Below are 22160 nucleotides of genomic sequence, written 5' to 3'. Positions count from 1 at the left end.
GGTGCTCACAAAGATGTTTAAATAAACACACACGCACTGCAATATGCGTTTATCGTTAAATGGCTATCTATGTGAGGATATCTACTTACTAGGGGTGCAACAATACTCGTATCGATATTGAACCGTTCGATACAGTGCTTTCGGTTCGGTACGCATATGTGTCGAACAATACAATTTTTTACATTTATTTTATCAACTTTCCTTCTGACGATGCTGTCTGTGTTGAGCGCTCAGTGGATCTGCGCTCGACAGTGCAGCCTAGGCGGAGTAGTCGAACGCAGATTCACTGAGCGCAGGGCAAGCTAGCTAGACAGAAGTTAAGCGCTCGTTGCAACATGGCAAATTGAACTTCACCCACCCTCATTCAGATCTGGCGTTTGGAACTATTTTGGTTTTCATGTGACGTATGACCCTGAAGGTAAGCGTGTCATGGACAAAAGTAAAACAGTATGTTGGATGTGCCACGCAATGCTCAATTACGTTGGTGGGAACTACTGCGTTAGCGCAGTTAGCTCGTTAACGTGTTGGCCGTCCAGCTCCACGCACGGGGCGATCCGCGGTAGCTCGTTAACGGAGATTTGCCGTGTTGTGGCGTTAACGTCATTTCAACGAGATTAACGCTGACAGCACTAGTGGGAACACAACGAATATGACTGCACATTTACTCCGACATCATCCTAGTGCAAAAACAAGTGGAAGCAGACAAAAACAACAAGCAAGCATGCTACAAACTTTACCCGAGTCATTTAGACAGCCGTTAGCACATGATTCTCCTTATGTGGACCTGATATGTTTAATATGCTGCTGAGAATATAGCCCAGAAGAAGCGTATAGTATAGCTTTTATTTTGGAAAGAGCCATTTCTCTGTTATAAACTCTCTTTTCCAAAGATGAGTGATTTCTCGATCAGATAGATTTTTTTTTATTACTTTGTTGTTTCAGCAACATTAAATTTAAAAACTGTACTTTTGAGTTAAAATATATATTTATAATTTTAATAAATGACAAATTAAAAAGGCATGAACATTTTTTTGTATTGAAAAAATATTGAACCGTGACACCAAAGTATCGAACCGAACCGTGAATTTTGTGTATTGTTGCACCCCTACTACTTACATAACAAACGTTAACAATTAAAACTAAACACCTGGCCCAGACCTAACTAATGTAGTCATAACATCAATCCAAAATAAGTCATCTCAACCAGGCCTTTGAAGATGAGTCAGGAAAGGAGAACCAACCAAGAATTAAAACACACACACGCACTTTAAACCAGCTGTGATGCTCTCCTTCGCGTAAAGACTAGAGTACTGCAAGATGAAAAGGTGAGCGTGTGTACACATGCATGCATGTATGTGACTGTATGTCGGGGGAATCAAAAGATTTTTTTGGGGGGGGGGGGACGAGTACGTGCAAAGGAAAATGCACTCAAGGAACTCTATTGAAGTCTGAGGGGACAGTCCAATACTGGGAGGCCAAGACCAGATTACCAGCTTGCAAAACATGCAACTGATCCCCACGGTCCCAAAAGCCAGATTATGTGGAGTCATGGTGTTTAACTCAACATAATCTAATTAACCATGAAAATTTCAACTGCTAAAATTGAGCTGTGTTAGGTCCTCCTCTCATGGTAAATCAAGACTTATTTGTTTTAATATATAGTGAACTAATTTTACCTGAATTCTTTTACCATATGGCTTTTACTTTGCTTGATGTTTGAAGCAATTAAGGGAGAAAACTTGGTCGGGTATGTTGGTTAGGTAGCACCCTTAAACTACAAATGACAGAAAAATCTATTCTTATGTAAAATAGATTAACATTTGAGCAGAGATACCAATTAAAGGTGGCATTTCTGCTTAAATATCAGCTTATATCTCAACTATAAAATTTGTTTCAAATCAATTTTCTCTTGATCACCTAAACACTTAATCGGCTGATCCGTCTTGTTTTAACTCTTGAGAAGTGGATTGTTTGTGGCTGCACAGTGGAGGTCAGTAGAGGTCTACAACACCAATGTAGCCATGTGTAAAGGCCACTAAAGTTTATCTAAATGTCACATTGCCACAGTCGAGAACACACGAGTACGTATAATAACTGAAAGAACATGCATCAGATAAAAAAGACATTAGAGCAAATAATGTAGACATAGTGTTTTGAAAAGCCCAGAATAAAATCCATGGAAGTGTGAGTATGTTACCTGGATTTTTAGGAATTGCTTTGAAAACCTTTTCCATCTGGACTCTGTTTATATTTGGTTGTAGAGTTTTGATCTTGGGCGTCTCACACATCCATGGAAAGCCAGAGGTAGGAAAAACCCCAGCGGCACCCCGTTACAAAAGCAGACATCAATGATATGACACTAATTAAGTTGGTGTTGGGGTGGAGGTGGGTGTCATATACACAGCAAAAAAAGCCCCTTTATGAGACTTGTCAGTCGGATAAGTACTAGCTGATGTGGCACTGAGATCAGCTAATATGACAGAATGTCGCTGAGATATTTTTTTATTAGCCAAGGAAGCTATGAAGCTGCTATGACAGAATTTTTCTGTAAATTTCAAATGAGCAAGTGAGCAAAGTTTGCTCATTTCTAGAGCAAATTAGGAAGTATTTCATCAAACAAACTTGGGGATTTATTCAGATGTTTGAAGCCACCATTTAGGACTTGGTTATTAGAGAAACATGATGCATCTGCAAACACAAAAACTGTGATGCATCCCTTTTACTTTGCTGCACCTCTTTTAGAGTCCGTGCATATTAAAATTATATAAACTAATTTTCAAATATTCTTACAAAATTTAATCCAAGTGCTCACAAAAGCCCCTGAGGTGCTTTGAGGAGCCCTGCCTCTAAATCTGTTTCTCCAAGCAGCATACTCTTTGCAAATCCAAACCATACGCTAGTAAGCAGTCAGTGGAAGTAAGCACAATTTCGTCTGCCATTATGGCAAGCAGAACTTTCGGTCTCACTTGTACACCATCCATGTGAGCTATCCATGTGTCTGTGTAAGTCCCCAGCCAGCTAAACTGCAGAACACACGGAAAGCCTTACCAAAAGGGTTGAACTACTCCATTCTGCGCTTGCATGGAGTGCATTTCAGTACGGATGGGATCCAACCAAAGTCATCAGTTTCAGCCTCACGCGTGTCTCTTTTTCATTCTGTGGATAATAAAGGAGGTATGCATGCACCGGTAGTCACCGCACGATTGTTGTTTGATGGGAACAGGCGTCTGAGCTGCCAGCGGAGTGACAAGAACAAACATATGAATGACAGAAGGCAGTGAAAAATTCACTGTAACTGACTTGAGGGAGCTGGGGACATGCGACGCTTGTGAAGGATAAAGGACACGACTACAGTAGATTACAGCACAGCTGATTGGACGAATAAAGGTAGAACTCGGAGGTAGAACTCAGAGAGAAGGGGCAGGGAGAGACGATTGAAAGAAAAGAGGCTAAAGGGGTTTGCAGCCTGTGCCATGCTTTCTGTTTAGAGGTAGAGGTAGGAGAACTGCATTCGACAGCCAATTATTACACTCAGACAAAGGCGCAACAGCGGACTTGTTAGGGCACTGAACCCATATGTTTCAGTTCACGTGTCTCTGTCTCTCACACGTGTAGACCAGCTTTAACTTAAGAGGCACCATTCATCCAAGCAAAAGGACAGGACTGTGCATCTATTCTCTAAAGATAGTAACCTTCTGCTTAAATGTACTAATCCTCCAGCTTTTGTCATCTAGCTTTAAGTAAAAAATGCTTAAAAAGGTGGCGGAAAGGGCTTCGACTGAATAGCAACAACAATAAAACAAGCTGATATATGAGGAGAGCAAAACAGTCTTTATGGATTTTGGATCCAAAAATCTGTTTTCTTTAGTCACGCGGGATTACGAGGTGGCGTGTGTATGATTCACGCAGCTCATTTCCAACCTTTTTGTAGCATCTACGATAGCGCTACCGGTGCGAGTCGAGAGTTTCAGATTTGGGAGATATTATGTGGAGTATGAAGAAAAAAAATTCTTCCTAATTTTTCAGTACTATTGTGTTTACTTGCAATAGGACATGAATTCACTGTCTATGTCTTTTTGTGGACAGTTCATCTGGTTATTGGCTTTCAGTACCACGGACAGCAGCCCACTCAGCAAACAACACTGTCAAGGCCTTCCTACAGGAAACAATGCTCTTGGACGCTGAATAGATGCAACGCTGTTTCTATGAGACAGTAAACGAATTAGCCTGGATTCACAGAATGAGCTGTTTTTCCAGATTTAATCCTTAATGATTAAAATGACTGCAGTGTTACAGCTTTGTGGGTGTCAGTCTTAAACAGTCAAGTCCATTTAGGAAATATTACAAAAGAAAAATTACAGCGGCAAACCAATTTAGCTAGGTTTTGATGCTCAGCGGATGAAACTGGAAATACTGGCTCGGATATCCTTATTACGTGCTGCAATGTAGGCACCTAAAGATTGGCTGCTGAAGTCGTTACACTAGTGGATTGGTTCCCGGATCGACAATACTTACCAAGGCCATTAATATTTTCGATTGACAAAGGTTGTGTAAAGCTGAATTCATGGTCCCTTGTTTGTGTCTGCGGAGCAAAGAGTTATAGCAACTCAACCAATGAAGTCCTCCAAAGACCCAACAGCACATCGCCTGACAGTTATTATTGGTTAAAATGGTGGCTTGAACAGGAAAAGGAACCCCAGTGCTATAAAGAGGAAGAAGCAAAACCTTAAAGGTTAAACAGTTGCCGCAGGAGATGGTTAAAACTGTTTTAACACAGAGTTTTTGGTACAAAGAACTTGTTTGGCTATTATAACTTCTCTCTTCTCGAGGAGCAGGAGCTAATCTAATGGACCAAATGAAGGTCAAAGCTGAGAATTTCTGATTTAATTTGAGATTGATCAAATATTGATTAGAATTAATCATACTTGTGTTTTTTTCAAGGTTGAATATAGTAGCAACCACGTATAAATACTGTATTATTGGCTAATATAAGTATTTTCTTGGCTGTAAACAGTTTTTGTTTTTATTACCAGTAATTTTGTGCATGTTTATAAGTTTAAAACTGTGTGTGCTGGAGTCAGTGCAGTACATTTACCACTTCAATGGATCCCTGAAAACCCGAAACTATTATATTATCACTAACTTCTTTACTATCTTTGATTAATCAAATAAATAATCGGCAATAAGCAGTTCCTCCACTGGAGGTGTTGAGAAGAAAACAAAGCAGGTTGTCAAATATCAAATAACTACATTATTTTCACACTAACAGCCACTAACATTGCAGGCATTAGCAGTATTAAGCATGTCTGCTGGTGTGCTGGGGTGTGTTTGTGTGGCATACCCCAAAATTCTGACTGATCTCAAACATCAGTAAAGCTGTTTATTTTTCATAAGTCGAGGCTGTATTTCCTTTGAAGCAAGGATAACTTGACATATGAATGTGTGATGAGTAGATCATTAAAATGTCACTCGTCGTTTTTCTGCATATGCACCTCTTTTTTTAATTTCTGTATTTTCCTCAGAAAAAAACTTGTAGTCACTTGAAACGTTGTTAATAAAATTAAACGGAGTATGGATTCCAATGAGGGGGCGCTCTTTGATCTTCGACTTAACTAGTAAATCCCGTTCTGTTTATTATTTCTTCTTTCTCCTCACAATTCTGTATGTGTATGAAGTAGATTGAGAGACGTTACATACCTGGGAGGCATGATAAAAAATTGACTATATTATTAGTTCTGTCATGGCCCTGGGTCATGTGACCCAGTATTCTGAGTTTCTTGGTGTTTTGTTATTCTTTTTAGTCTAGTTTCATTTCAGTTTATCTAGTTACATTCTGCCATGTTTCATGTCCAAGTTTTCTTTGTTTGTCAAGTCATGTCTGGATCTCCTTATGTTTCCTGTTTTATTTTGAAAGAGTTTTGTGTTATGTTTAGTTTCACGTGTCCTGTCATTTTGTTAATTGTTGTCAGCTGTTTTCGCCATGTGATTCTACTTCCTTTGATCATTCCTTATGTGTATTTAGTCTGTGTGTTTCCACTCAGTCAATGTCAGATCGTCTGTTAAACTCACCACAGTTTTCATAGGTTTACTCCATTGTTTCTCTGTGTTTTCCAGTTTACTCAGTGTTCATAGTTTGTCATAGTTTTTCACTGAGTGTCACAGCCTTTTTGTTAACACAGTGTTCATAGCCTCCTTAGTTTCCCTAGTTCCTTGTTTTTCTTCTGCAATCAGCCAATAAAGGCTCGCTTTGTTTTTGAAACTACGTTTTGTCTCCACCGTGTCTGCATCTGGGTCTACCTCTTTCCTCACATCGGCGCACCCCGCTGTGACAAGTTCAGGCAGACCACAAAGTCTATCTCAGCCTGCAGTCCCAGCAGTTCAGCTGATCGCAATAGCAGCCAACATCAGCTGATAGTTTCCTTTCTGTCCAGTTGTTAATGTTCTATTTAACTGTTTTAGTTTCTTTAGCCTGCCTATATTTGCTACTTTGTCTGCAAGCTGCTTTGGAACCCACCAGGGCCTCATTTATGGCATGTCTTTTAACTTTAATAGTGGGGTTGACTTTTACTTTTGGGGGGTTTTTACTGTAGATGGAACAGGAATTGCAGATTAGCCCTGAGCCATATTGAAGACTGAAGTCACTGATCATTAGCAGACATTCATCTCCATGCTCATACCTCTTGTTATCAGGACATTGGCTCAGTAGTGCCACTTGTGGTCAAGAATTGGATATGTGATTTTAGGATAACCCCCCCTGACCTGCACTGGAAAACTAACAAGCATTGTTTCTGCTGAAGGTCCAAACAGATCATTGTGCTTCCGCTCAGTCTTCCTGTGTGACCTCAATCTGATGCACACTGTTTGTCAGCTACATATTTATTGGAAATCTATGTGCTGTGCTGTGAATCCAAAGATTATGCCTCAAATGAAATTATTCTTTGTATCCTCGGAGTCAGTTTGATGACATTTTGTTGGTCGGATCTGACTCGAGCCAGAAGCAGGCATCTTTCCTCTGATAGAGGTTGTCAATATGCCTGACTGCTCTTTTTTCTTGGCTTGAGTAAAACAAAATCTGACATACTTGCGTACAGACTGAAAGGAAGGCTGTCTTCGGTTTTGAGTATATATGTGTGTCTACGTCTTTAAAAGGAGATGAATAAAGTGGCAGCAGCAGCAACATTAAAACAGCGAACATTTTCAGAGATGTCAACAAAAAGGCATACAAAGCACTGGTGGGGCATTCTCATAGTGTGAGGAGATATTTTTAGGTGCGCCAGACTAAGCTTAGGCAGTCCTGTAACGAGTGACAAGCAAGTGGGTAACCTGGTTTTACAGAGACACAAAAAGAATCACATGAATCCCCAGTGAGCACGAAGACTCCAGGCCCAAAACGGACTTTCTACCTCCTTCCCGAACAAGGATTTCTCAATGTCTCACACACACACACACAATCCTTTTTATGCCTCTTTTGCTCTGCTTTTACTACAAGTCTCTGTCACACAGCTGATCTGGTCACACACACCCATACACACAAACACGCACTAACAGCATGCATATTACACTACATTATCCCTCTGTTGGTTGGCTTGGTGCCTTGAGTGGGCAGAGAGAGTGAGTGGTCACATTACACTACTGTTACATCACTCCTTCAGTCTCCTCAGCAACCAGGTGTCCTCCAACAACAAAAGCAACACAACCGTGTTATATCATCCCTGCAGCTGCAACACAACGTTCAAGGTGTTTTATGTATATCTATATATATTTATTAAAAAGTCCTTCCTCGTTATCACCTCCCTGCTCTACTGCTGTGCAAAGTCTTGGTGGTATTTGGTGCAGTCAGTGGGGTTGCTGCTGAACAATGGAGAAACAGTTGTGACAGGGCAGTGGGAGGTGTGAGGTTTTTTTCTTCTTCTCAGAGCAGCAAAGACGAGTTTGAAAGAAGTGAGGCTTGAAAGAATATGGTAAAGTGACTCAACCGAAGCCAAAACTCTGATTGAAAGGAGAGCCTCGATGCAGGTGGGCTGCCCCTGGCTTTTACAGAAGCAGCAGTAAAGAGAGAATCAGTGGTCACTTTCTTAGCCCACAGATATTACACCACAGTTATATAAAAACTTTTTGAAAAAGGTCTTTAAACAGAGAGCAAAGTGAATTCATACACTGCATTTTTTTTATTTCAAGAGAATTGATCAACACAAATTCAAAATAGACTGACATGTGCAGAAATGCAATGCTTTCTGGTCACATTGACCTCTCCCATCTGTTACGGATGGTTTGATTCTTTCAATAGGCCGTGTCAAAAAATGTAAATAATCTCAAAGTGCTTCCTTCGACATGACAGTAAGTTGAATGCACTCAAACGGACATTTGCATGACAGCTGTGCAGCTAATAAACCTGCAGGAACTCTGTGATGCTATCATGTCAATATGGACCAAAGTCTCTGAGGAATGCTTTCATCAGCTTGTTGTACAATTTATTAGTTTTGTAGTTTTAATCATCTGTGATATCTAGTATGATAAACTCTTACACTGACATGGCAAGATATTCAAGTGTTCAGGCGACTTCCCTCAGTATCTCATCTGAACGACTTTATTTGGATGTACAAGCTGAAATGGAGCATTTCTAAATGCCATTAGCATTTTTCACAGCTCAGTGGACAATGGACAGCTTGGATAATAATTCCATTCGCTCAAGTTTGGATAACAAGGGGAAGGGCTGTTAATATCTGAATGTGTGTCTGCTTAGGGTTTTTGGTTTTTTTGCCTTTTTGGACTTGAGCTCAGCACTCATAAAACTGATGACCATGTCTTTGGAATTATCCCAGAGTTGCATAAAATTGATATTTCTCTCAAATAGGGCTGCACGATTAATCGTTAGAAAATCGCGATCTCGATTCATACTTATGCGCGATCTCATTTCCAAATGACAACGATTAAAAAAAAAGAAAAAAAAGACGACGACTGTACCGCATTTTGATCCGGGACGTAATCTTCATGAAAACAAGCGCTCACTCTTCCTGCTCAACAAATGACAAGGGCGGAGCCTTATACCACGTGATACAGAAGCTGTGCCGTGTGATGCTAAAATTAGCAGGGAAAAAACAAGGGAGAACACGTCAGGGATGACGAGAAAGTGACAGGAGAAAATCCGTCCCGGTCAACCACCCAAACATTAATAACGGGAACCTTATACAGCGCTTCCCTATACCCGTCGAACTCCCGCAGGCACAAAGAAATTACGGAGGCTATCACTTATCACCTGACCAAAGATATGGCTCCATCAACACTGTGCAAAACGAGGGATTTAGGAAAACGATCAACACCCTAGACAAACGCTACACAGTGCCGTCCCGCAACTATTTTTCTATTGTTGCACTACCTGCTCTATACACGCAGTGTCGAGCAACGGCGGAGATGCAATTTCAAGCAGTACAACATTTTGCGGCAACGACAAAATGTGAGACATTTGTTGTTTTTATGTTTATTTATTGGTTTTATGTTCAGTCTCAACTGTTACGAAGTTGATGTGCAGTTAATAAGTGCAATAAATATTTATATTGGAAAAGAAAATCGTGAGAGAATCATAATCTCAATTCTAAGCCAAAAAATCGTGATTCTCATTTTATGCAAAATCGTGCAGCCCTATTCTCAAACTTTTATTTCCAAAAAGATTTTAAACCGCATCAAAGTATTGTAATAAAAAAAAGGACATATTTGTATCTGTGCCTCCAGATTTGTTTGTTTTGGGTTTGGTTTTTTTGGGGTTTTTTTTTTACCTTTTTGTCTCCTGAAGGTAACCAGGAGGTCACCTCAAGAGGATGTATTCCCTGAAACTATCAAAGCTTTGTCACCTATATGTTCTCCAGGTGTAACAAGTTGTGCAGCATTTTCCACTGTGCCATAAACCTGATTAGTGAAATCTGAGTGGATTTTGAGGCTTATGGGAACTGTCTATCACTGGCTTAACTTTTTTATTTTTTGCTTTTATTTGGATTAAAAAGAGACACTTTGTGCTCTGGAACCAATCACCGTTATCAACCGTACTTCAAAAGAAGCCTCTTATGTCTGTTTTTATGCAGGTGAACCTGGGGGTTGTGCTTAATTGGATTTTGGTGCTTTCTCTATTAAAATGATTAAAATTTAGTCGCCAGTCGTGACTGGTTAGCATCTTTCAGAAATGGTCATTATCTTAGACTGTTAGAAAATTCTATTTTCACAGATGTCAAACAGAGAAACCTGCTGCAGTGACTTACACAACTGAGTACCTGACTTGCTCTAGCCTGCAATACTTTGACTTATTTAACAGCCAGGCCTAAATAAAGACATCAAATGAACAAAACATAAAGGCAGGACACACAGCAGTTAGTGGCAGTCATTCCCTGTTTTTTCTCCCTGTCTCCTTCTTCCTTTACCCCTAGTGACCCTTGAAAGCCACCCATGAATATTCCATCAGCCAGCAGGGTCTCTGCTCTCTCTTTTCATTTAGTGATTCAGTCAGTAAGTAGCTTACATAAACGTCCATATTTATGTATATGAACACATAAGTGAGTAGATCCTCCCAGTGAGCCGACGCAGGGGCAGGAGACACTGAAAGCTAAAGTATGGAACAGTGGCGAATCTATTGGAGGAAAATGAAATAAGTTTTGCATAAATTGTCTAAATGAGAGTTATGTCGGGACTGTTTCTAGGCAGGACGCTTCCTCGCTGTGTGTGCGCATGCAATCGGTCTAATGTTCGCTGGCCAGCAGTGATGATACTGCAGAGTGAGACAAACGACCTCATGTTCCTAAGGCTGAGCCCGACTCTCAGGTGCTGAGTGGAAATTACAGCATCATCAAGGTGCTGAGTGAACAAAGTGGATTATTAATGCAACTTCTATGCGCACCATTGTCTGTAAAAAAATTAACAATTAAAAGAATATATATATTTCTTCCTAGCAACAAAAAAGCTTAATGGTTACATTGTTGTCGCCTGTATTTTGATTGAAGCGTCTTATGCCTGTCAAACTGTGTTATGTTTTGCATTTTTTAAATAGATTTAGCTAAAGAAATGGGAACAAACTGTGTGTTATTTTGACAGCCTGCTAGGTTCTTGCCAAGTTGTCAGTTATGTGTAGACATAACACAATTCATCCCTTTGCCATTTTTATGCTTGAATGATTTATAGGTATTGGGGTCTATCCTGTCTTCCTTCTCTCACCCCAACCGGTCGCAGCAGATGGCCCCGCCCCTCCCTGAGCCTGGTTCTGCTGGAGGTTTCTTCCTGTTAAAAGGGAGTTTTTCCTCCCTTGCTCATAGGGAGTCATAGGGCTCTGCGATATGACCAAAATCTCATATCCCGATATAAGAATTCTATCGTGCGATAACGATATAAATCACAAAAATGTAACATTTTCTGTAAATTCTGTGAATCTCGGGCAGCTCGACTTGCGGGAAGTGTTTCCAGCTGCGCGTCATGTAGCTGGAGTCGAGTGTTTTAACCGATGCATGAAACGATACATTTTTAGACACAAGTTGTAACAGCCGCCGTTTTCTTTGTGAGTATTTATTACACGGCGTGCTGCGGGGAAAAGCCTGTTCTAACGTTTGAGTCTAACTTCTATTTTTTAGCACCTGGCGGCTCTTTTTTAATTCTCATCCGTAAATAATCTGCACTTTCACGTGATTCAGTTTATTTTGAAAAGTCTCAACAGGATCTTGAGCTTTATTGTGAAAGGTTTATGTGGAACATAAACAAGCGGACGCTGTTACCGTCGTTGTTGCTAACCACAACACATAAAAACAGGCGCTTGTTCGTCTGTAGTGTGGTTATATTAAATATAAGAGAAAGAGAGAACTTTAAGAAATTAATATAGCCACTACAGTGACCATCAAAACGATGAAAAAATATTGCCGTAAACAGTTTATTTTGCGACACCACGAAACAAACGATAGCGTAAAATGAAACATAGACGTTTTTATATCGTCATCTGATATATATCGTTATATCGAACAGCCCTAGGGAGTCATATGAATGCATTATTTTTCACTGTATGCATTATTGCAGGTTCTACCATACAATATAAAGGGCCTTGACGTGACTGTTGTTGTCATTTGGCACATTATAAATAAAATTGAATTGAATTGAATTTATAAACCACTATAAAGAAACTATAAAGAATTGATTAAATGTTGGGCTGTAAGTGAGGCCTGAGTTTGATCAAATACGTATTAAGAGTGTGAAACAGAATGGTTTTAATAAAGCTAGAGAAAGCTACAATAATCAATATTTTTAAATTAAGAATCGATCAAAGACTTAATTCAAGATGACAGCAAAGGCCAATAAATTTTGGAAATAACCGCCTCATTTAGTGGATAATAAACACTTTATCATCCCAGCAGACCTCTGAGCTGTGATGCAATCCATTTACATCAATCCTACGTCATCATTTTGACCTGACACTCAATTCTAATTCATTAGAAAATTATTCGTTGTCGTTAATCCCATCTCCCCGTGACATCCCCTGAGGTGAGAACATCATTAACGCTATCATCGAAGCTGCAATAAGCCAATCCAGGCTGTGCAAGCGCCACGACGAAGAAGACAGACGTGCAATAACAGTATGTGCCGTCCTGATGCAGCCGATATACAGTGAACACTCAGCTATGAGAGGAAATAACGCATGCAGTGTGTTAAATTAAATCCTGCTTTTGAAGCCAGTCTAAAGAGCACAGCAGTTAAACACAAACAGCTTGTCACTCACAGAGCAGAAAGCTGGAGAGGCCAAGGTCTTTACGACATTAAAAAAAATCCTGCATACTTGCTTTAGTCGAATTTTTGCCACCTTTTCTTTCTTTTTTTTAAAGAACACGACTTTCTGTCCTTTGTGTTATGTTCTGTCCTTTATTTGCTTGAATGGCTTCAATCTTTCTGCATTTTTTGACTATTTCAATGCATTATCATGTCAGAACTGCCTTTTGAAAGATCTCGTTCGCAGAAGACGATAACGACAGTTATGCTTTGTACGAAGAAGACAGTGTGTACTGCTCAGCGTTGTCACTCTTAACGTGCTGACAGCTCCCAGTTTCAGTCCAGCGGGGCAGCAAGGTTCAGGGAAGAAAAACAACACAGATTTATATAGAACAATAAAATGACTCATCCAACTATCCTCACAATAAAAATAGCAGCGTTAATCATATGTTAAAAAACCCAAACTGTACATGTTTGTGTTTAATGACAAGAACTGTTGGTGTTAATTATTACTCTTGTCTGTCAGGAGCTAGAAGTTGTTAAAGAACTAAAAAAACCTAAATGCCGCCTATGACTTCAACACTAGAGAACACTTTGTATTCATAATGTTCTAACATTAAGCTCTATTGGCTTCTTTTAGGACACAGCTGCATACATACCCCAGCTCTTCATTTCACTCGCTGTCAGATCCTTTAGTCTCTAATGTAGTACTTACGCTAGAGCCAGCTTTTGTTCCTAGTTTTGTATTCTTTGTGTACTTTGGTTCATTTCAGTTAACTGGGTTCAGCTCACTGTGCATTAAACCTGCCTGTTCTGCTCTCCAGCCATCTCCAACTACTGTCTTCAGTCTGCAGCCACGGACAGCTAGCCAAGATCATCTGCCAGTACACATGAACTCATAGCTCTCTTTTGTGTCCTGCTGTTAACCAACACAGCACTCAAAAAAGAAAACACACACACACAAACCTTGTCTTGAGTTTCACAAAGGAAGTATGCTATACCCACCAATTGTATAACTCTGCATTGCAACTCTTAGTTAAACACAAGGAGTTCTTTGGTGGCACACGCCAGGTTACAGCATTGGCAAAGCGGGATTGTAACTTCTAACCTTTTTTCAATGGGGTGTGTTTTCACCCAAAGTGTTTACATAGTGTTAGACAAGCAGGTTTTACAATATAACAGTGGTTGCAGGCCATGACATGACCTAATCACTGTTTCTTTGGAGAGCGAGATCAGATCTGTCAACACTTGTAGTCAGCTGCTGTCTTTAAAGCAACTGTGATGCGTCACGATTGCAATAAAACATCAATAAGAGTCAGTCACCTATCAGTCTGCTGTCAGGTTGTAATTGAAAGGGGTCAAGATGGCCATTACGTTCAATCTGTTTGAGATTAACTGTCATGAATTTGGCAAAAATCAGGAATCTGTTGCCAGTTTGAATTCAAGTTTTGCCAGATTTGAAACAGAAATTCAAAAATCCTCCACAAAAAGTCACGTAGTTCTTGCAGGGCAGCAATCTAACTGCGAAATGACACAGGTGCACAGCAACCTTGTTTTTATCTAGGAATATAGGCAGAATACAAGCAGCTGAGTGGAATCACTGGTTGTAAAGAGATGCCCTGAGTTGCGGTCTTTAGCATTGATTTCAATGTGTTGCAAATCTCCAGTTATTTGCAATGCTTTGCCAATCTGTCTAAGAGAGGTTGCAATCTATTTAATCATTGTGTAATTGAAAACGGTCGCCCAGTGGTTGCAACACCCTCAGTCTAAACCAGCAACAGCAAAAAACTCAATACAAATATCGGGGAACTGCTGATTTTTTTCTAGTCACGAAGAGGTTGCCGTGCTCTGCTGTGCCTGAGCCATTAGTGCCTGAACCTAACCCAGATAATAAGTCCAAAACATAATGGTCCAAAGGAAATGTGAACCACAGTCTCATAGCAGATAACCTTATGTCACCAGCACCTCTCCAGCCTCCTGAAGTGCATTTTGTAAGTCTCTAAAATTGGGCCATAAAATACCTCATGCATAATGATGAAACACAAATAGCATCTGACGCAACGTGATTATGTAAATTCCCTGGTGAGAATGCATTATTTGACCTGTAGTCTTAGCTAGTTGGTTAGCACAGTTGCCTTACACGCCTAATAATCTACCCCTAGTGGTGGTACCTAGTATAAACAGGAGGGTTTTGTCCCCTCTACTGTGGTGACCAACTGGGAAATAAGGATATGTACCTTAAATAGACAATAGAAAGAAAATACTTTCTACCTAAAAGTGCTCTGAACAAGGTTTCTGTATTTTTATGTCATGGTTTCTGCAAAGGAGCTACCCCTATAATTGGAGCTCCACTGACCTTACACAATATCTCCTTTTCAGGTCTTAAAGGGTAATACTTCATATGTGAGAAACCCTCTAAAAATCCTTTTGTGCGTCCAAATGATGTGTTGCATGACTAAGTTCACTTGGAGTTTGAAGCAGAAATACTTGAGTCAACCAGACTTCTGTTCCTCACGCCTTATCTTTCATTCAGGCCAACAGCATGAGACTACATTACAAGCATTACATTTATAAACTTGTAGCAACCAAATTACATTATTTGTCATGTGGGCGTCCATCTATAATATAGTGTGTGTGTGTGTGTGTGTGTGTTGTGTAATATAAAAGTTGCATTGATTTTTATTCATTTATGTGAGTGGCAGCTTTTAGCTTTGCATAATTGAATTAACATCATGAGAATCGTGTCTGGATGAGAAATTCTTCTAATGATAACAGAAAAGCAGCTTTATGTTTGCATGTCAGAATCTTAATGCGCACTTTGCAGGGAAAAAAACATCAGTGATTAGCAGAGCCCGAAATGTGCCACTCACAGAGCTGAGCAGACCCAATAATCTACTGCGTTTCTCTATTTTGCAACACTGAGGCAACGATTTGAAAAGCATTTCTTTTCCAGAAGGGTTAAATGTTAGACCTGCAGAGCAAATCTGCTCTTAAGATTCTGCGTGTTGCAAAGGATGTGATTTTTCAGATTTTGCACCCCTGAACGAGTCGTGCAAACGGCAACTGTTTCAGCTGTGATTCTCGTTTGCTTCGGCACGTTAATTCATTCAGCACAGAAAAACACTTCCTCTGTGCAATGAAAGGTGCCAATGTTCTCAGTGTGATTGCGTCAGTAACCACTCCTTCCACACACGCACAAATACACACAAACACTGTCTTTAAACACATTACAGGAGTTACTCATAGAGCAAGTCGGCCGGCACCAAACAGCCGCCCCTAAACAAGACTTTGTATTATTAAAAAATGATATAAACACTTGACGGTGTGTCTCACACAATGAAAGCTCAATCCCAGAGCTGGGGACGCACACTTACCCCTCAGGTGTGTCTAAATACAATCAAATAAAACACAACAAACCCCAAAATAACATATGTAATATTAGGCGTGGACGGTGTCCTCGGTATAAATCTAATAATTTTCTAAACAAAATCTGTCTGAGAGGCCATTTCCTCATGAGAGTAAACTCACCGGCCTACTCTAACCTCACTTCACAGCGCATCATGTTTCCAAAAAAACAGCATCAACAGCACTCATCAGCAAATAACAAAGTACATTATACAACAGCTTCAAGCATGGAGGAGCTCGCTGCGATCCAATTTAAAGTGTGGAGGGAAAAAAAACATGATTAACAAGGGCAGAAAAACAGCAAAACAAGCCCGGACCCATGAGGGACGATACAGCAGTACAGTGGTTATGCGATTGGTGATTAGCAGGTAAAGTTATGATTCACTTACTTAAATTAGCTCCCTCAAAGGCGACCCCATGGGAACTGACAAGAAGGGTGGGATGAAAGCTGAAGTGGTGCTAATCAACTGAAGTCTGGAGACCGGTAAGATCTGGCTCTGTAGATGGACGGGAAGCTTAAAGTTAAGTGTTCTTAATGTAACCTCTTGACCCCTCTTATAGGCCACTGCAGAGGCGCCGACAGTGACTGACAGATTGCGCATGGTGCTAATTATTAAGGCTATATGAGCATGTGAAATAATGACTCGGATCAGGGATGTTAGTCCCAAAAGAGTGATTAGATATTCAAGGTTTTCATGGTCTAGGCACTATCCTTCCTGCTTAAATGTTCACTTTCCTCCTTGTGCACCTGTGTACACGTTATGAGGCCCGTGAAGACAATCCCGACTGCCTTTCAGCACGATGTCCCTGCCCACTCTTGAGAGAATCCTTTAAATATTCACTCTATGCAAAAACATTTTGTGTTTGTCATAAAGGAAAGACAAACGACTTCAAACTACAATATAATTTAATCCAAACACATCCCGAATGAATAAAGATGAGCAGCCTGCTGTGTTACTCTTAGTTAGTCTGCAACATTTTCGTGGGAATATCAAGCTGTTATAGTTTAATATGGAATTGTGAGTACATGATGGGAGCAATTTTTTCCGATCTTTCGATGTTAAAAAAAATCCTTAACAAAGTTTGTTGTTACAGAGATCTGGGTTGTTTTTGGCACCCATACGTCAAAATTTGGGGTTATTAAATTGAAGTTCCACGTTGTCTTCTTCAATTGTAGCTATTTTCTCAGAAGTTAAAAATTTGAGATTTGACCTAATTGCATAATAACCAGACATTTTAACTTTTGGATAGTAAAAGTAATTAAAAAAATTAAAAATCAGGCTTTGATGGTCTTGACCTCAAAAGTTAATCGCTGTGAAGCTGAACCAAATCACACCCGGGGTAAACTTTTCATACAAATCCATACAAAAAACTTTGAGTAAATTTGCTAACAAACACACCAAAAACAAACCACAAGGACCAAAACAAAAATTATTTTTAAAGGGTTGTGCATTGACCCTGCACAGAGGACACAGTGCTTTTCCGCTGTCTACATGCTGCATCTTTGCACTGTCACCAGGGGTGCCCATGATCTCCATCAGGCTAAGAGATTTTTTCTCCATTTCTTGGTTGTTTTATTTTTCGAGGGCTTTTTGGGCTCCATGCAAGCATGTCTGCAACGGTTGCATATCCATAAACATTTACTCAAGCCAGCTGAATAGCTACACAAACAAACAAAAATGCAATACCATGAATTCCACCTCAGGGGGTAGATTTAGAGGCACAAACACACACATAAGAGTCAAGTCTTGGATCCTGTTCAAGTTTCACATTCCTTCATTTTTCACTTTATGCTTTGGTGGGATTTATACACCAAAAGCTCTTGGTTAGAACAGCATTTTCTCCAACTTTAATTAAACACCTCTTACAAATCTCCATTTTCTTGGTTTCCACTGTGCCATTTCCATCTCATGTGCAGGAGTCACATCAGCCCACAGATGCAGCTTAAACACAAGCATCTGTGTCTTTATACCAGGCTGGACGGATCCTGGTCAGCTAGCTTGTCCATTACTTTGCTTCAGATTCAAATTTTAAGCCCTTTCAGTTTGGTGAACCACTGACTTAAGCATCAGCAATGGGTCAAAATCTTTTCTATCTACAAAATAGACAAAAATGTGATACTGACGGTTTACTTCAGTGATGAGTGTGCTTTGCAGTTAAACAGCCACATTTATTTTGGAGACATCAGCATGAAACTTGATAGATTTCTTTCCCCAGTTCACACTCTAGCTTACTATTACAGTCAAATTCTGTTTGGAGAGGCATGGGTGAAGTTCTGCTGTGAGATTTTTCTTAACCCGTGGCTGTTTTTCCGTGACTTTTTCCATTTTTCTCGAACACATTAACGAACCACGAAGAACAGCTACATCCATACGCAAGTGTTTCTATTCCACGAGAAAAGGGCAAGTCTTTGTTTTCCTTTTCACCTCCTTCTCTCATTTGTCTTTACTTAGCCGATGCGCACTGTTTGTATTTCACAGCCAGAAATGCTCCACAGACTGCTTCTACAATCCAGTGAGCACACATCCCCCTTCAGCACCAACAGAAAGGAGAAAGAAAAGCGTGGCTTTGCGAGAACAGCTTGCATATTTTCAGTCTGAAAATGTCTGAAATTCCCAAATATTCTCGCAGGGTTTTAAGAGGATAGTTATGCCTGCAGTGAAAATATATAGAAGGCTGTGCAGAATTTACTGTTTTCCATAACTCTCCTAAGTAGCAATATAGAGTAAGAAAAGCAGATTTTACAACCACTGGCCAACAGATGTAGTCTACACTTTGCTGACCGCGTTGAGCACGGAGCACGGAGCTGAAGTTGAAGCTTGCCTGCGGCCAGGGGCATCGCTCTTTGTGGTGCTGATGTTGCCAGAGAAGCGAGCACACGCGTCTCCTTTAAGGAGAGCTACGCATCAGCTGTAGGCAAATAAATTGCGCGTATAATAAATAAACACAGTTGTATGCTGTATTTTTAAAAAAGAAATCTTAAATCCCCGTTTTTCTTTTCTTTTTTTTTACACGAGGCGATCAGTGCGATGACCAAAACATGGCTGTGGTGTTAGACATGCAGTTTGCTCTCTATCTCCAGCACACACACACACGCACACACACTATGTCCGTCACATGAAAGCCTTTGCACGGTTTGCATAAAAGAAGACAACTCACGCGCTCCCGTTGATCGATCCGTGGATGCCATCGCTGGAGAGAGTGGGAGGCGAGGGGACAGCAGCCCCTGGAAAGGCGTCCTGTTTCACGGTGTGTCCGGTGCCGCTGGCCGCTCCTGTAGTCCTCCTCCTCCCGTGCTCCTGTGCGCCTGTGGCAGGGATAAGCACGTCTCCCGTAGCTGCTACTGTGCAGGACTGAGCATCACATCGCGCACCGTGGAGCTCCACTAGTGTGGGATGATGATGTCGCGGGAATAGCAGCGTTAGTTTCTCCTTTTAACGAGAACATCTATGTCTCCTGCCTGAGTCACCCTGCATTTTAGAGGGAGAGCTAAGAATCTGACAGCAAACTGAGGCAAACACGAACGTTATAACACTTCGACCCTGTAGTCCAGACGCATTAAGTCCTTACAGAGTCCCCAAACAGCAGAAGGGAATGAGATAAAAGCAGCACATAACGGGACTGAAGTGTTATTTATAGCGCATGCTTTTCTTTTTTTTTGCAAACAATTCAACAGCTTACATTTAAAGCCACATGGCTCCTTCAATGGCTACATCCTCTATACATGAAAACTATTCACACCTTCTGTTTTCAGGGCTGTGAAGAAAAAAAACGCTGCTTGAACTGGCACTGGTGCCAACTAAGCTAAATGAAGTGTCAGGCACTGGAAACACAATTTCAAATCCAGGTCTCTGTCTGATTGCTGCGTCTTTTACATCTTTGACCCTCATATAGATAATTTGGGTCAGTGTCCCACTTCTGAAATGGGCATAACCTCTGCCAAGAATGAGAAAGTGCTGTTTCATTTGCACGTCTTAATTCGGACTTCCAGCAGTAAATCGTTTATAAAATTGTCTTTGAGTGCACAAAACGCTTCGTGGTCCACTTAAAAATTGATGTGTGCTTTGCAGGCTTAGGCTTTTATGTTATTGGCGAGTCCTGTGTAAAAATGTAAATAATCATAGAATGCAAAGATATACTAACTGAAAATGTTGCAAAGACAATGTGTCAGATGTTGAAACTAACAAATGACATGATTTTTGTGCTCATGTTCAATTTGATACCTGAAAAACATTTCAAAGTTGCAGCAGAGCAAGTTTACCACCGCGTTGCATCACCTCGTCTTTTAATGATCCCCTGTGTAAGAGTTTGTGAACTTGGAACATTATTGTACTTTTCAAAGACACTGTTTCCTATTATTACTTGATATAAGTTTTCATCACAGTTAAAGGCCTCCGGTGTCATATTTTGAAACAAAATATTTCATAATGTGCGGCATGATTTCAGTGAGTGGCAGGATTGGACTGCAGGCAGGCTAAATAAGCACTTTTTCACCCTGTAATGTTTAAGGAATGTAGTTTGGCTTTATCTCCATGAAATAGTCCTTGAGCAAAATAATACATTGTTTTCATAGTTGAATATCCATCCATCCATTCGCTTCCGCTTATCCTTTTCAGGGTCGCGGGGGGCGCTGGAGCCTATCCCAGCTGTCATAGGGCGAGAGGCGGGGTACACCCTGGACAGGTCGCCAGTCTGTCGCAGGGCCAACACACAGAGACAGACAACCATTCGCACTCACATTCACTCGCACATTCACACCTAGTGGCAATTTGGATTATCCAATTAACCTATCCCCACAAGCTGCATGTCTTTGGACGGTGGGAGGAAGCCGGAGTACCAAACACGGGGAGAACATGCAAACTCCACACAGAAAGACCCCGGCCTGATGGTGGAATTGAACTCAGGACCTTCTTGCTGTGCTGCAACAGTGCTAACCACCGTGCCACCGTGCTGCCTATAGTTGAATATATTACTCCAAAATCTGTATCCAGCCCTCCCTCACTCCTTTTTATCCAGTTCATGTTTGGAGTGGGGCTGGAGCCTATCCCAGCTGTCATAGGGTGGGAGGCTAGGTACACATAAAGACTCAATCATTCGCGCTCACGTTCATGTTCAGTGGACATTTGTGTCTTTGGAATGTGGGAGGAAGCCACAGGGAAGTGCAGGACCTGGCAACCACTGCACCACCATGCCGCCCAGAATTTTGTGGTGTGGTGGTTACCTATGCTGTGTGCACTAATGCCACTTCATTACTATCACAGACAATGCGCCCAGTCTTTGCGCTCACAACATGTTCTGTGGGGTCTTTCCTCTTCAGCCTGAAGGGTAGGACGTCCCTGATTTCCAAACAGCACATCAGACTCAGATCTCTCAGACAAAAAGCAGTTCATGCTAACTGTGTTCAGTGACAGTAGTTTCCACAAGTGTTCCTGAGCCCATACAGTGATTCGCACTACAGAACCACATCTGTACTCAATGAAGATGTTTGCTATTCAGTATTGGTTTTCATCCTTTCAGAGGTTTCTGTGGATTCTCTGAATCTTTTAATATTATGTAGACACAGATGATGAAATCCCCAAGTTCACCTTATCTAGCTTTTGCTTGTGAACTCTTTGTCCATGCAAAAAGATGAACACTTTGCAATCTTTACTTCTGAAGGTTCAACCTCACAGGGGAAATTTCATAGTTTCAGTAATTGATTTGTGGGTTTTGAGACCATCTAGTATTAAAGAATGCTTTGAGTGATTTGCGAATCATTGCTGTGTATGCATTGACATTTTACAGTAATCTGACTGTTATGGTGCTAGCACGCGTACCGTGTTTTGTGTTGGAGGCGTGTCCTTTCCACTGACTCTGATGTCACCCCTTTTCCCTGCAAAGCCAGTGCACAGCTGACTCCACTCAGCAATCAGCACTGAGTATGAAAGCTTGGGAAAGGAGCTGACCAGCCCCAGTGGGCAAGCTTCAGTAGTGTTGAGTGTCTGTGGTCTTCTTCTTCTAGCAAGTGTAGGGTTGTTGTTTTTTTACAG

General features: G+C 40.8%; 1 protein-coding gene across 1 annotated transcript in view; it reads right to left on the bottom strand.

The window, feature by feature from the left end:
- The window catches only part of tbkbp1 (TBK1 binding protein 1), an 80819-nt gene extending 61101 nt beyond the window's left edge, over nt 1–19718 (bottom strand). Inside the window, exon 1 of the mRNA XM_006793169.2 lies at nt 19291–19718. The gene's annotated coding sequence lies outside the window, so the exon portion shown is untranslated. The remainder of the gene's footprint in view (nt 1–19290) is intronic.
- Between the last annotated feature and the right edge of the window lie 2442 nt (nt 19719–22160).

Source organism: Neolamprologus brichardi, chromosome 8 (genome assembly GCF_056152115.1).
Source record: "Neolamprologus brichardi isolate AB-2024 chromosome 8, ASM5615211v1, whole genome shotgun sequence".
NCBI lineage: Eukaryota > Metazoa > Chordata > Actinopteri > Cichliformes > Cichlidae > Neolamprologus > Neolamprologus brichardi.
This window is presented reverse-complemented; position numbering and strand designations above follow the sequence as displayed.